The 17,009-nt window shown below is 35.0% G+C and overlaps 1 long non-coding RNA gene across 1 annotated transcript in view; it reads right to left on the reverse strand.

Annotated features, from left to right (window-relative positions):
• Window positions 1-1,385: 1,385 nt before the first annotated feature.
• The window catches only part of LOC309660163, a 193,705-nt gene continuing 178,081 nt past the window's right edge, over window positions 1,386-17,009 (reverse strand). Inside the window, exons 2-3 of the long non-coding RNA XR_014263224.1 lie at window positions 2,827-9,246; window positions 1,386-2,513 (exon numbers count right to left, since the gene is read on the reverse strand). This is a non-coding gene — a long non-coding RNA (uncharacterized lncRNA). The remainder of the gene's footprint in view (window positions 2,514-2,826; window positions 9,247-17,009) is intronic.

Genomic DNA, 17,009 nt, shown 5'->3' on the forward strand with positions numbered 1-17,009 from the left:
CTGAACTATATAGTTTAAAATGGTTAAGCTTCATGTTACCCCAACAGAATAAATGAAAAAAACTCACAAATTTAGTGACTTGTAAGTGGCCTTATAGATTTTTAATCCAAGCTCCACCTTTTAGAGATGATAGAATATAGACACCAAAATGTGGGCAACCTGTCTCAGATCATCCAGGCTGCTGCGGAGGAGAGTCAGAATGGAAACAATGTCTCCCAGCACACCATGTCTTAGGTGTCTACTTTTGCCTACTTGATCCACTAGTGGTTCTTGGACAGTCTTTACATACAGGAGTGAAAGTCTAACTCTCCTGATGGTTAATGATGGATGAACACATGATGTGAAAGACAAGAGGACAGATATTGACTCAGTGTACACTATTTATGTAAAGGGAAATGAGTATTTTTGCTCCATTAAAACTCTAAGACAACATTGGCATGATATTTTTTTCATCATATACTTATATTAAGTACTGTTACTGCTTAGAGTCTTTTGGCTATAGTAAATGGTTTATTTGGTCTTTTGGTTTATAAATGTAAATATTCAGATAATCATCATCATCACAACCTTTTATTGCAAGACTAAACAGATCTAAACACTTCTTTGTAGATAACCTCTGGTATGCAGAACACACGCACACACATAACGTCTGATAAAATAGATATTTATTTCAATCCTAGGTAATGTCAAACTCTCTAAACTGGGTAAGAAATGCTAACATAGTGAGATGAAGAGAATTAGAATTGTACCCATCATTTCCACAAATCAGGTGCCATTCTCAAAGCTTTGCTGCTCTTTTGCATACCTGACCAAGGACACTGACACTGTGAGGTGCAGGGAAAAAAGGTCAGGATGTGACTGAAAAGGAGGGAAGTAGAAGTCTGAGTGGGATTAAGTATCGGAGTTAAAAATGGTCCAGAAGAACTAGGAAGCTCAGGTGGAATCAGACTCACAATACAGAGTAAATATTCACTTTAGAATCTCTTATTGCACAAGGGACACAAGCCATACCTCGTGCTAATAGCTAAAGTTACAGAAATAAATAAAACGAAGTCCACGAGAGATGGAAAAGTCAGAAATTCAAGCTCACTTTAAGGTCACTGTTAATTTCTGATTACAGAGAACTTTTAGAAACAAAATTATGAAGTAGTCCACGTGAGACTATCAACATGGACAGAACAGGATAAATAAAAGAGGAATAACATTTTAACATGAGAAGTTGGGAGAGTATGGCTCCTTTGTTGTGAGCTACTTTAAGAATAACAATTTGGTGAGCAAAGTAACAATAAGGAAGATAGTTCAAAGAGCAATTGTCATTGAGACAGGAAGTATAACATCAATTCATCAGCCACTGCAGACATGCCACCCCCCCACCCACAGGAGACAAAAGAGCTGCAGCAAAGGTCAAAGAGCAAGACAGAAACATTCTCTTAAATTAGTAGAAGAAGTTGAATTGTCACAAGGGTGATGGCTAGATGTGAACTTCATTATTATAAACGAAAAAAGGGACATAGGATGTCAGCCATGTCACACGTGACAGCCTAGCACTAGTTTCACCCAATATGATTGTCATCCCTGGACTTAATATAAGCTGATGAATCATCCGTCACCAAGTCAGAAATAGAAATGGAAGTAGGAAGACAGTGTTTTAAGTAAACTTAAAGAACCATTGTTTCATAAATGACATATCAGTATAGAAATGCTTCAGTGCCATTAGGATTAACACAGAGTGTGATCTCCATGGTCACCACTGTTTCAAAAATTCCTGAATGAATTGCTCCTCCCAGAGCAGCTTACGGCAGCCACCAGCTTGCTACTGAAGTTGTTCATGGTTATGACTGTATTTTGTTTACACAGTATTTTCAAAGATCTTCAATTATTTTAATGGATTGCAGGCCATATTCTGACTAAAGCATTGTTGTTAATATCATTACTAAGAATCTTTTCCTTGTATGGCTACAAAACAGAATAGAAAATGTAAACATCCCCCCAGGTAGAAGCCATGTGTTTTTGCCAGAGGTGAGACAATTAACATTCACAATTATTTCATTCATATATTAATCCACAAACATTTATGACTGACATTTTATGCCTTAGGTGTTTTGCTAGTTTCTGTCTGGAGATGCAAAGAAAAAAATGTCACAGTCATAGTTCTTGAAAAGCCCACAGTATAGTGGACAAAATAAATTTTTTCAAAGAGATAAGTATTTTCATAGAAGTTAAATAAAATGTTGGCAAAGAATGATGGAAAATAAAGGAGGGCAGTACTTACTACCTGGGGAGACAGAAAAGTCTGCAGAGAGGAAGTGACATTTGAGCTGGGTCTTGGTGGAAACTTCTAAAGGTTCAGAGAAAGTAGAAGGAGCATACAGAGTCAAGACTATGGGCCCAGGTACAAAATTTGGGAAGGTTTACTAAAGTGAAAAGTCTGGCCAGGTAAGTTTCAAGCAGCCCTAGAAGAACTTCCTATTTTATCCACAAGAAGGAAAGTTAAATTTTCAGTGAGGGCTTCCCTGGTAGTGCAGTGGTTGAGAATCTGCCTGCCAATGCAGGGGACACGGGTTCGAGCACTCGTCTGGGAAGATCCCACATGCCGCAGAGCAACTAGGCCCGTGCGCCACAACTACTGAGCCTGAACGTCTGGAGCCTCTGCTCCGCAACAAGAGAGGCCGCGATAGTGAGAGGCCCGCGCACCGCGATGAAGAGTGGCCCCCACTCGCCGCAACTGGAGAAAGCCCTCACACAGAAACGAAGACCCAACACAGCCAAAAATAAAAATAATAAATAAATAAAAAATTAAAAAAAAATTTTTCAGTGAATACACACTAAGTTCTTTTGATTTTTTAAAATATTTTTTATATTCAGATAAAAATTGTAAATAAACACTATACAAAGCAGTGACATTTTTTCTTTTCTTTGAATCTTGTGGCCAGAAATATTCAAGACGGGTCTGATACTGAGTACAAGTTTTACTGAAATGACTGGCTGCCAATGCCAGATCCTAAACTTCTCTGATCTTTGAATACTGTTGAAAATAAGTCTTAACTTCTCCAAGATTGGATAATGCACATTTCAGGATGGGTATAAACCTATCTATGAAAGCTGATGTGCTTATCTACACTGCCTTTCCTTCCAGTACACGAATGTTGGAGGCCATGTAATGATTTGACAAATTAGACATGAGGGCAGGTAAAATGATCCCACCAGATAGCTTTGCATACCAATGGCTACCCAATACGATGCTTTCCTTACCTTTTCCCCCAAGGCTATGCATGTAACTAAAATTGGTTTCGGCATAACAAACCAGCCCAGAATGACAAAAAATACCAAGAGAACAAATCTTTAGATTTTGTAAAGTTGAAAAGCTATGTTCACTGAAGTATGTTTTTACCTATTAAAATTCTTTCAAAAAGAAAGATGCTGACTAGCACCGTCCCAATGTTTTTTCATAGTCTGACGTTAATATCTGCCAAAATTATACAAATACACTTTTCTGCAATAATTGGCATTAGAAGAGTAATATTCTTAAGAGAATCTAGAATGCTCTTTAATTGCTTTATCAGAAAATAAAATATATAGTTTCATTTCCCATATTATAATACAACCTTATTTTTCTTTTTTCAGAGACTCAGTTGAGCATATATGTAAAATATAATGATGCATGCCCTTTGCAAAGATAACATTAAAAACAACAAATTTAATGTGAAACCAATAAGAAAACTTAACATTTCTCATCTGTTTCTCATTTGTATTAGGAGAATTTCTTATGACTAACTTTTGCCCAAATCGTACATTTTCATCCTTGAAACAAAGAATACTCAGCAGCATTTATAGAAACTCACAAGTAAACAAGTGTCATGTAACTAATCGACCGTGTTTCCAGCTATAATTCCATTCTCAGTGAAAGGGGAAAAACTTCTTCCTGAATTTGAAACCCTCCTTTTACTTAGCATTTCTTGGAAATTAGAACAGACAGTTTGAGATCATGAATAATGACATAAAACAATAGAACCCTGTCACGTATAAACACAACTCAGGAGATGACAGTCTCTGAATAATGCTTTGGAGACTTGTTTTCTCATTAGGACCTAAGTTATTTTTATAATTTCCTACAGGAACCATTTAGGACAGCACAAAGTTCAAAAGGAAAGCCAGCTAGTAAAGATACAGAAATTATTTCTAAGTTTACTCCTATGAAAGGATCTCTCTGGCGCCATTGTTATTTTAAGAGACACATTGTTACTGTAGAGAAGAATCAGGTCTTTTTAAAGTAAAGAAAATGATTCTAAAGAGATTTCATCATATATTAAAATGGTTTTGAAGAAATATTCTCCTTTGTAGGTTAATGATAAAACATTATTAAAAAAAAATTAGATTCCACTTTTTGTGAGCATTACTGCTTTATTGAGAAAAGAGAATTGAAAAGAAAATAAAAATGTTTAATTAGAAAATAATATCCCTGGTAGTTAGGGTTTTACACCCTCAAGCACTTTTCAGATACAAGTGAATCCTGTCTTATGTAGATAAGCAGATTCAGGATGGGTTCTGCAAATGAGACCACACAGAATGTCCGTGACAAAGTTGGAATTAAGAGCTCTCGCCTCTTCTAGTTCCAGTGGCCCAGCTTTCTACCAGCAACTCCTCATTCAAGAACTGATTTCAGGCAGGAAGTAAATACACATTCATAAAAATTTTAAGTGAGCTATGCCTTTGTCTTAAACTCTTTGATATAAAAGGGCTTTGTGCTTTTTTTTTTTTTTTTGGAGAATGATACAGGTCCAAAGTAGGAAGGAACTTATTGTTTCAAATAACAATAAGAATGGAAATAGATTTGTTTCTCATTTCCTGAATTTTCTCAAACCCAGCTTTATCTTAGTTGCCTGATTCCTTTCCTAATTTAGAAGAAAACTTCAATCTTATTTATAGTTTAATTCAGCTAAAATTAAATCAGTAGATAGGTCAATTTACCTCTGACACCATTTGCTTTCCGTTAGCTGTTAAGTGCTGTAGTCACACCAATTCCCATGGGGGATATTAAACCAAATTTGACTTATTATATTTTCCTCTGTGGAAAAGCTTACAATGATTAAATGAAAGACAGTTTTAAGAAGATTTGAAAGAATACGGCACATGAAAATTGTGAGGTCAGAATTGCTATTGCTAAATAGAGATTGAAATTGATAAAAATGACATCTAAACAGCTTGAGAAGAAAAAAAATATCAAATCCAACAGTCCAGAGCAAAAAATTCCCTCTGGAAATCTTGCTATTAATATTCAGAAGAGACCTGAATAGAAATTCAGGTAAAAGCAGAGGCTGTAGTGGTGGAGAGAAAAAATTCTTATTGAAGTTTGCCTGCTAAATTGTCCTGGAATCTAGAAACTGACCTCTGTTCTCATTATTGCCATCTTGAAAAACTGTAAGGAGCAGTTAAAACTGCTCACGCCTTCATTGTTGCATTAAAAATAGTAACACTGTTACAAATTAGCCCGGCCAGGTATTGAAGTTGGAATGCTCATAGGCTGACTTGGCAACTTCCATGTCCCAAATGTAGAAATTAATCTGTGTCATTTAAGAAATTGCTTGGGAATATGTGCTTGGCAACAACCCCCTCCTGTTTACCACACACCTCTCAAAATGCCATGATTTTACGTGCAATGAGAGGCTAAAATAATCCAAGAATTTTGGATTGATACCAACACCTAGGGAGCTCGGCCTGGAAATATAAGGAACATTGGACCAGAAAAGAATCTCAAAATTGCAGCTGAAGTCTGCAGTCTTGGCTTCATTATGGAAAGGAGGCCATTATGAAGCAGTGTCATAGAAATAAAAATAAAACAAATCAATATTAATTACACATATGTAATAGACTCTTTATCCATCAATAGTATCCAGATTTTCATTATGGAATAAAGAGGACATGGTCTTCACATCTGGAATGTATGATGGTTTTGGAGGATGGAGAAGAAAGATAAGGAGGCCAAAATGATGCCAAGGTTTTTAAACATGGATATTGAAAAAATAGTGGTGACATCATCAGAAATAGTAAAATTTGGAATTGTAAATGGTTTGGAAGAGAAATGCAGTGTATTCAGTTCAGATTTAATGAGCTCAAGGTAATAAAGAGATACATTTATTAACACATTTATAAAAAGATACTTATTAATATTTCAGTGGAATATTCCATAGGTGGGGGAAATATGAAACCACAGCTTCAGTGAGTTTGAAGGTAGCGGTGTGCATTTAAATTCTTGAAAACATATGTGGTGAGTTGCACATGCATTTCTTTAAGGGTAGAAAGTAAATCAGTGTGGGACTAATCAGACTTTTGGAAGTAGCAGAATTATGAGCTCATAAATGAGTCAAATACAAACTGGACAAAGAGAAGTAATCAAATAAGCACAGTGTGATTTCATAGAGCCAAAGATATTCACAAATGCATTCTTTAACTTTGTCTACTGAGTTTGAAGTAGGTGTGGGATCCGTGGATTCAAGAACCACTGCTGGTTTTTGTTAGTGTAATTTCCGCTAAATGTTATGGATGAGAAATCAGATTTTAAAGAGTTAGGGAATAATAATAATGCCAAAATAATGTTAGTAGAAATAAACCACTAATAGGAGAAAGTTTACAAGAAAGAAAATAGGATAGCAGAATGAAAGAAGGTTAAGACAATATAAGTCTGCTTTTAAAAAGCATTTTTCCAATTTATTGTTTTGTTAATAGACGAAAAATGAAACATTCACTTGCAATACAGAGATGAGTGTGTGTTGGTCAAAGAGGCAACAATAGTAAACAATCTAGTAAACAATAAATATTAGACTTTTTTTTCCTTCTCCAGAGAAAGCTCTTTTTCCATTTCCCCATCTTACAGGGATGGGGGCCATCATGCCCTTCACTTTGCATAGCAAGATGTTTATTCTTCCACAATTTTTCATTAATATTTCCTTTACTACAATCTAAATTATTCACATACTACACATGATTCCTCGTCTGCCCTCCAGATTTCCAGGGAACCTTATCACTGCCTCATGTGACTTCAGTTCCTCCACCAAGTCACATTTGTTGTAGGCACTCACTTGCTTCATCTTTTAGAATGATTTCAACTCTTGTGTTTTTTCTAAAATGTACCTGTAAAGTAGTGTCTTCTTTAAAAATTGTGCATTATACTTTCTGATAGAATTCTGAATCATTCAACTTTTGCTACATTCTTTGGTGTGGTGGTTTTAAAAAAAAGTGTTGGCTTGCAATATAACAGAGCAGAACATTTGCATACGACTTAAAGTAAAGGCAATTACATATGGAGAGACAAGGCCAAAGTGATAAAAATATACGGTTATCTTAATATAAGGACAATGATTACAGCAGTCAAATCAGTGAAGGATATTATTGATATTTCCCTTTTCTAGCCTTTTGGAACAGACAGCTCCATGCTTTATTTTGCTGACAAGAGATGAACGTGCCATTCTAATGCCATTGTATAATTCCATGCCATTGGTTGAGACCACAGCCATATACTTTGAAAGCAAATGATCAAGTGGCAGAGTTCAAATTCAATTTTGAATTTGATTTACCTATTGCAAAAGTTAAGTAACAGTTTTCACCTAATTATAAAGCAAACCAAGTTTGACTGTAAAGGAAGTAAGTAAAAGAGAGGAAATGGTAAAATTACTAATGGATGGCAAACTAACATACTTAAAAATTTTATATATTTTTAATTATTATGTACTCTTTAATTATGTATCTTATATCTATATATCTTGCTTTGGAGCAAAAACCAAATTCAATTGTCAGCATACATGTATAATACATAATTTTAATAAGTGTATCAAATAATTGATCAAATCGCTCTGCCATAGTTCTGTCAGGCTTAAGAGGACAAAGAGGAATTAAATTGTGCCAGGAATATTGTTTGTACATTAAGCAACTAAAAACTTTAACTACAGTGCATATCTTGAATATTTTATGGATGGAAACTCTCATAAGTTTGCTATTAGAACAGAAGAAAAAGGCCATGTTTCAGAGAAAAATGATCAATTATTATTTTTTCCATAATAGGTTACTTTGTCATTAATCTTACTGTACAGTTCAATTACCTGCAGGTGGTACTTTGGTGTACTAGCATTTAAAATTAATGTTCTTGCACTTTAAACAGATAAGTGCTTAGTGAAAATTTCGGTCCAGAAGACAATGTCTGTCAAATGATAGATAGCTTTCTTAGAAGCATATTAAATTCCAAAATCATTAAACTGACCATTTCTTACAGCTTTTTTTATAGTCTGTTGGTAATAATATACTGTCTACATTCACAAATAACTGAAGTTAATTCCTTTAGAGGGCTGATTCCTTGAGGATTTAATAAGTAATTCAAAAGTCATGAAAAAAATGAAGTTAAAAATTTGTTTAGAAAATGATAGTAACATATTTTCAAGATGTTTATCAGTGTGGACACTCCACTATGGATTATATGTTCTATAAACAGTATTTAACTAAATAATGTTATGCTCATAGTATTAGAGGAATGTCTACACTCAATGTTTAGTCTCCCTTGGCAATGTGAGATGCAGGACACAAGACATAGTGGGAGAACCTCATTGTGAAATATGCATAGACTTTGGAGTCAGAAAAGTCATACTCATCAACCCAGATCACCCAATTTTTTTTTTTTTTTAACATCTTTATTGGAGTATAATTGCTTTACAATGTTGTGTTAGCTTCTGTGGTATAACAAAGTGAATCAGCTATACATATACATATATCCCCATATCTCCTCCCTCTTGCATCTCCCTCCCTCCCACCCTCCCTATCCCACCCCTCTAGGTGGTCACAAAGCACCGAGCTGATCTCCCTGTGCTATGTGGCTGCTTCCCACTAGCTATCTATTTTACATTTGGTAGTGTATATATGTCCATGCCACTCTCTCACCCTGTCACATCTCACCCCTACCCCTCCCCATATCCTCAAGTCCATTCTCTAGTAAGTCTGTGTCTTTATTCCCATCTTGCCACTAGGTTCTTCATGACCTTTTTTTTTTATCCTTAGATTCCATATATATGTGTTAGCATACTGTATTTGTTTTTCTCTTTCTGATTTACTTCACTCTGTATGACAGACTCTAACTCCATCCACCTCACTACAAATACCTCCATTTCATTTCTTTTTATGGCTGAGTAATATTCCATTGTATATATGTGCCACATCTTCTTTATCCATTCATCCGATGATGGACACTTAGGTTGCTTCCATGTCCTGGCTATTGTAAATAGAGCTGCAATGAACATTTTGGTACATGACTCTTTTTGAATTATGGTTTTCTCAGGGTATATGCCCAGTAGTGGGATTGCTGGGTCGTATGGTAGTCTTATTTTTAGTTTTTTAAGGAACCTCCATACTGTTCTCCATAGTGGCTGTAGCAATTTACATTCCTACCAACAGTGCAAGAGTGTTCCCTTTTCTCCACACCCTCTCCAGCATTTATTGTTTCTAGATTTTTTAATGATGGCCATTCTGATCGGTGTGAGATGATATCTCATTGTAGTTTTGATTTGCATTTCTCTAATGATTAATGATGTTGAGCATTCTTTCATGCGTCTGTTGGCAATCTGTATATCTTCTTTAGAGAAATGTCTATTTAGGTCTTCTGCCCATTTTTGGATTGGGTTGTTTGTTTTTTATTATTGAGCTGTATGAGCTGCTTGTAAATCTTGGAGATTAATCCCCTGTCAGTTGCTTCATTTGCAAATATTTTCTCCCATTCTGATGGTTGTCTTTTGGTCTTGTTTATGGTTTCCTTTGCTGTGCAAAAGCTTTTAAGTTTCATTAGGTCCCATTTGTTTATTTGTGTTTTTATTTCCATTTCTCTAGGAGCTGGGTCAAAAGGATCTTGCTGTGATTTATGTCATAGAGTGTTCTGCCTATGTTTTCCTCTAAGAGTTTGATAGTGTCTGGCCTTACACTTAGGTCTTTTATCCATTTTGAGTTTATTTTTGTGTATGGTGTCAGGGAGTGTTCTAATTTCATACTTTTATGTGTACCTGTCCAATTTTCCCAGCACCACTTATTGAAGAGGCTGTCTTTTCTCCACTGTATATGCTTGCCTCCTTTATCAAAGATAAGGTGACCATATGTGCGTGGGTTTATCTCTGGGCTTTCTATCCTGTTCCATTGATCTATATTTCTGTTTTTGTGCCAGTACCAAACTGTCTTGATTACTGTAGCTTTGTAATATAGTCTGAAGTCAGAGAGCCTGATTCCTCCAGCTCCATTTTTAGTTCTCAAGATTGCTTTGGCTATTCGGGGTCTTTTGTGTTTCCATACAAATTGTGAAATTTTTCGTTCTAGTTCTGTGAAAAATGCCAGTGGTAGTTTGATAGGGATTGCATTGAATCTGTAGATTGCTTTGGGTAGTAGAGTCATTTTCACAATGTTGATTCTTCCAATCCAAGAACATGGTATATCTCTCCATCTATTTGTATCATCTTTAATTTCTTTCATCAGTGTCCTATAATTTTCTGCATACAGGTCTTTTGTCTCCTTAGGTAGGTTTATACCTAGATATTTTATTCTTTTTGTTGCAATGGTAAATGGGAGTGTTTCCTTAATTTCCCTTTCAGATATTTGATCATTAGTGTATAGGAATGCAAGAGATTTCTGTGCATTAATTTTGTATCCTGCTACTTTACCAAATTCATTGATTAGCTCTAGTAGCTTTCTGGTAGCATCTTTAGGATCCTCTATGTATAGTATCATGTCATCTGCAAGCAGTGTCAGCTTTACTTCTTCTTTTCTGATTTGGATTCCTTTTATTTCTTTTCCTTCTTTCATTGCTCTGGCTAAAAATTCCAAATCTATGTTGAATAATAGTGGTGAGAGTGGACAACCTTGTCTTGTTCCTGTTTTAGAGGAAATCGTTTTAGTTTTTCACTGTTGAGAATGATGTTTGCTGTGGGTTTGTCATATATGGCCTTTATTATGTTGAGGTAAGTTCCCTCTATGCTTACTTTCTGAATTTTTTTAATCATAAATGGGTGTTGAATTTTGTCGAAAGCTTTTTCTGCATCTATTGAGATGATCATATAGTTTTTCTCCTTCAATTTGTTAATATGGTTTATCACATTGATTTGCGTATATTGAAGAATCCTTGCATTCCTGGGATAAACCCCAATTGATAATGGTGTATGATTCTTTTAATGTGCTGTTCGAATCTGGTTGCTAGTATTTTGTTGAGGAGTTTTGCATCTATGTTCATTAGTGATATTTGACTGTAGTTTTCTTTCTTCGTGACATCTTTGTCTGGTTTTGGTATCAGGGTGATGCTGACTTCATAGAATGAGCTTGGGAGCTTTCCTCCCTCTGCTATATTTTGGAAGGGTTTGAGAAGGATAGATGTTAGCTGTTCTCTAAATGTTTGATAGAATTTGCCTGTGAAGCAATCTGGTCCAGGTAATTAAATTTGGGGGAAGATTCAGATTGTGTAAATGTATAGAATAATATAAATATTATGCTTGGATCATACTAAAATACAGACTGTCTTGTCAATAGTATTATTTTTATGATCATAAGTCTCAGTCATAACTGAATTGTTTTAATTTTGTAGATGCCGATAAATATATGTTTGAAAAAAAAGGCTTACTCTTCTAGAATCCTTAGTTGCCTCCAGGCACCTAGGATATATGATGTAGAGCAATTATCTCATAAGCTATAGTAAATTATCACACTTCGACAGCAAAGTTCACTTCTCTAGGGAATAGTATATGTGTAACCTTGTCTTTGAAATTTTCCCATTCAAGTTAGCACTAAGCTAGATCCCTAGCATACTATATGAATATTCCATGAGTTATGTAAGGGATCTTTGACTCTTTGTGATTAGAAAAAAAAAAAAAAAAATCCTTCAACACTTCATTCAAACCAGGTCACAAGTCCCAGAGTTCTGGCCAAATTCCAGATTAAACAATGACATTCTGCTCTGCATACCAAACTTTCCTTCACAGAAGAGAAAAATAACAAATTCAATCTACACTCTCATGAGATTTTAGAAAGCAATTATATGTCCAAAGACAAAGCAAAGACAGAAACTAGATTCACAACGCAAAAGCATTCCACAAGGTGAGGAATAAGCATGTGTGTCAACGAACAGAGGAGTAAATCACGTTCAGAACCTTAATTAACTGTGTGGCCCATGAGTTGGCATTGAGGAGTTATGACATGAAAGGGATCTGAAATATAAGGAGTTTCCAAAAGAGAGTCTTATGTCATGGAAAGGTGTTAAGACTCTTAGTCAGAGGATTTTTCCATTGGCTCCAGAGAAAGATTTGCCCTGAGTAATGTGTTCATGACGAGAAATTTAATAACAAGGATGAAACCGTTTTACTGGGAATGATTCAAGAGGGCAGAGCCTTGGGTACTCGAGTAGTTGTAATTGACACCACTAAGAATGACCACATTTCCTCACATATGTCTTCAGTTACATCCTGCGTTTCTGATGAAAACAAGGTTACTAGATGGTCACTAATGGTAGCTTTTCTGTGCCATGTATTCAATTTGCTTTTTATTAAATTCTAGTCCTAATCTTTTATAATAATTCTAAGAAAAGACTCGAGTTACGTTTCTTGTAAATAAAATTATTCCATTGCTAAGTAAGAATGCATAATGATAGAGAAGAAAAGGAAACGTTTAAACTGTTACAAAAGCAAATCATCTTCATGTTCTCCTTGAAAGAATTCTTATCTACCGCTGTAGTGGATAATTACATGAAAAAATCAGTAAACGGAAACTATCTATTTATATATAAAAACTAACATGTTTGAGAAAACATTAGATTCTTTCAAATTTTATATTAAAATGTAACAGATTTATTATCCCATTTTATCCTTTACGCATGCAGGTGCATTAACCACAATTGGCATTAACCATCAAAGAGTTTCAAATATTTTATTCAGAAATGAAATCATAACTCCCATCAAGGCAGTGGATTTCAATTCCTGGTGCTTCTTTAAACGCTGAAGAACCCAGAAGTCTGAACATAAAAATAATTAAATAAATAGAAACAACGCTGTAGTTTCAAAGTGTTAAAAGAACTGAGAACAATTCTAATACCTGGGCCCTACTCCTGGAAAATATAAAACCAGAATAAAGAGGTAGAAAGCTGGCCATCAGCTATTTTTTTTAAACTCCCCAAGTGTGCATCTTGGTATCTTGGATTGAAAAATGCTCTAAAGAATGTTTTACATTTAAAATATTCATACAGAGGCCAAGATCCTGTTCTAACCATCTAATTAATTGTTATGAAATAGTGAGGGGTTCATGTTCTTGAAAACTACGGTGTGAACAATGGGTCTCTCCTACACCTTCCCAGGGACAGTTGCTAATAAACTCTTTGAAGTTAAATCTCCATGAAAGGGTAATGCAAAAATCCTTTTTATAACTGGAAATGAATCAGACAAGCTTCTCAGCTACTCCCTTACCAAATTCCAGTAAAGCTCATATTATTTGGCTCTTTTTCCCTAACTCCTGTTGCGACTTAATTCTGCTTCAGTCCTATCCAAATTACCACTCTTGAAAGATTCTGCTTAGCAAAGAACTTTTCAAGCTATATTATCAGTTCTTTTCAAAATGGCATTTTGGAGTCTCAAAAAATATCATTTTAATACTAAAAATCCCTCTAGTAATTCAATTACTTTGGGATTTTTTCATATGTGTGAAAAAGAGTATTTAGCTCCAAGAATAGGCAGACTTCTAAGGTCAGGTAATTTTGCTAGGTTTTTTTTTTTTTTTGGTGAGTATTTTCATTTAAAGTTCAAAATGAGTTCAGCAGATTAGAATCCCAGATTAACTAGAAGTTGTATATTATCCTCATTTTTATTATTAAAAGGTGAAATTAAGCCATTGAATTTCTCTTCAGGAGGCTCCTTTGTAGCTAATAGAGTTACAAGCTGTGGACAAAACATTTCACTTGTTTTTACCTTTAACAGTAAAAAAAAGTATACAAATCATTCAGTTAAGGTTTTATCCCCGCCTGTGTAACTAGAATGCTTCTAACCTGAGGCAGCAAAGAAGGTGTTTTGCCTGAACATCTGGAAGTGATCATCTGAACACCCAGCATTAGCCCATGTCTGATTTTTTGTTTTGCTCCTTCCTTCCTTCGTTCATTCAACTAATGCTTTTTAAGCATTTCTATATCTGATGCATTGCAGATACAGCAAAATCACAGGGAAAAATAATCTCTGTCTTCATAGAGTTTGCATTCTTATAGGATAGATCGAAAATTAACACTGTAAATTTTGGATACCGGATTACCAGCTGATAAGTGCTAAAGGAAAATAGAAGTGAAGAAGGTGTTAGGAAATTTGGGGCAGTATATATGGTGTTCACACCGTAGTGTCGAACTTTATTGGGACCTCATTGAAAAGGTGAAATTTAAATAAAGAACCAGAAGAGGGGAGGAATGGATGCTGAGCTGTCTGGGGATAGAGACCCCAGGTGGAGGGACGGTAAAAGGGTTTGAGGAACAGTTACGAGACCAGTGTCCAAAGAGATGAGGATGGGAAGCATGGGGGCAGATCATGGAGGGCCTTTTGTCTCATAATAAGACTAAGAAGTGACATGGGAAATTACTAAGTTGTTTGAACAATGGAGAAAAGTGATCTGATTCTTGTTTTAACAGAGTTGCTTTGGGTAATATATTGAGATAGGAAAGTGGTGATCATGGGCCTAAGTAGAGAGAAAAGTTAAGAGTTAAGGGTAGGAATGAAAGGGCAGAGAGAGAGAGAGAGACAGAGAGAGAGAGAGATTATACAAAATTTTTAAGAAAAATTTTATCTGAAGTTTAACACAAACACAGGAAACTGCCCAAATCATAAATGCTCAGCTGGAGGAGATTTCCAAATCTCATGCATGGGTGTATCAATCACCCAGAACCAGAAAGTGTTACCAGCATCACCAAAGCCTCCTCTATCCCCTCTGTAGGTATCTCTTCACTTCCTGCCCAGATATAACCACTGTCCTGACTTGCAACAACATATACAAGTTTTGCATGTTTCTTTAATGTTTTACAAGTTTTTGAATGTTTTACAACTTGAATCAAATAATATTAAACCATTTCCTGTCTGGAACTTTTTGATCAAATTATGTTGATAAAATTTATCCTTCTTGCTGTGTAGAGTAATTGTTTAATTGGTTGATGCAGTTGTAATAGCCCTTTAATATGTTCATGCAATTGATGCTTGTTTATTAATCTTGTATCCAGAAGATAGCTAAACTCATTCTAATAATTAATCACTGGGTTCTTTTGGATTTTCTAGGTAAAACTGAAGTTGCCTATGAAAAAAATGAAAATTTATTTTTGGTTTCCCATCTTTATAACTTTTATTTATTTTTCTTTCTTCCTGACCCTAAACAGAGCTTTTAACATTGAAAATAAATGGTGATAGAAGATATCCTTGACTCATTTCTAATTTGCTAAATTTTCAATTTTTCAATAGTAAGTCTGATATTTGTGCTAGTTTATTTTAAAATACCTATGTGCTAGTTTATTTTTAAATATCCAATTAAAGAAGTTCTATACCAATTTTACGACATAAGCTTATAACAAATGGGAGTAAAACTTTATCATTCTTTTTCTACCACATTGAAACAATCTTATGATTCTTCCCTCATTCTGTTAATGCAGTGAATTACATTAATTGACTGTCAACTGTTAAACCAATCTTGCATTCATTGAATAAACACTACTTAATACTGAAAGTCCATGCTGATTTTATATTGTTGCATTTAAACAAGATATAATCTTGTTTAGGATGTTTGCATACATGTTCATAAAAGAAATAGGCTTATAATTGTCCTTTCCTATAATGTCCTTGCCTGGTTTTGGAAAGTACAGGCCTCATAAAACAAATTGGGATGTATTTTCTTTTTTCTCTTATTTAGAAGATTTTGGTATGTATGGATTGATGCTATATTTTCCCTTAAATGTTTGAAAGAATGTATTGATATAGCCCTCCGGGTCTGGGGTTCTCTCGGAACAAAGGTTTTAAATTATGAACTCAATTTTTAAAATAAATCTAGGACTACTCAGATGTTTATTTATCCTTGTGTCACCTTTGGTAAATTGTGTTTTTCTAGAAATCTTCCTATTTCACCTAAAATTTCTAATTTATTGGTATGAATAACCCTATTAAATATTTAACTATGGTAAAATAAATCTCTTGACATAGATTTGTGTTCTTGAGGTGGCTTCCTAGTTATTCTTAAGTAATTACCATATTGTTTAAGATTAGGCATACAACCTTGAAGGCAGAGCACTACCCAACCCTGGGGAATGGAATTAACTATGTACAACAATACGTGCAGTGGCACTGATATGGACCACATTTCCCGAGGGACAGAGTTAAGGTAATAAAGGTCATTATTCATACACAGCACACTCATGGTATATTCAGGCAATGTGGCCGCTGGGTTCTCTCCACAGCAGGCAGAATAAGTAGGGTGTGTTTGCAGGGTCCCCTTCTCCAGCTTCTCCACCATGATTGGATGGGTAAATCCCAGGGCCATTGGTCAGCTAAATTCAACCCTGGGTGGAACGTATGAAGCTCCATCACATTTCCCCATCTAAATGTTGCTAAAGAGACCAACATAATAGAGTCTATAGATAATGTGAATAAATCTTATACCAAAAGGCCCATTTGGCATCAGTTCTTTACTTGTAAACACCATTGTCCTATACCCTGGAGAGAAAGGCATGTGAGTAGTAGGTTTCCACCAGCAAACTCACCTGAAATTTCATAGAATAATAAATAGCCATATTTAAACAAACATATTGTTATTTGGCAGAAGCTAGAATATTTTACAATGGTGAACAAAGTAGCTGACTACCCTAAAAGTAGCACATTAACAATGGCTAGGAGAAATATGCTGATAAACATTGTAAGAAAGTGTTTGAGTAAATGGAGAAACAGACTGAGATAGTTTTTGTAAGATATGAGTATATTAAGTAATAATTTTATATGGAAGAGGAT

Source organism: Balaenoptera physalus (assembly GCF_965194825.1).
Source record: "Balaenoptera physalus genome assembly, chromosome: 4".
Taxonomy (NCBI): Eukaryota; Metazoa; Chordata; class Mammalia; order Artiodactyla; family Balaenopteridae; genus Balaenoptera; species Balaenoptera physalus.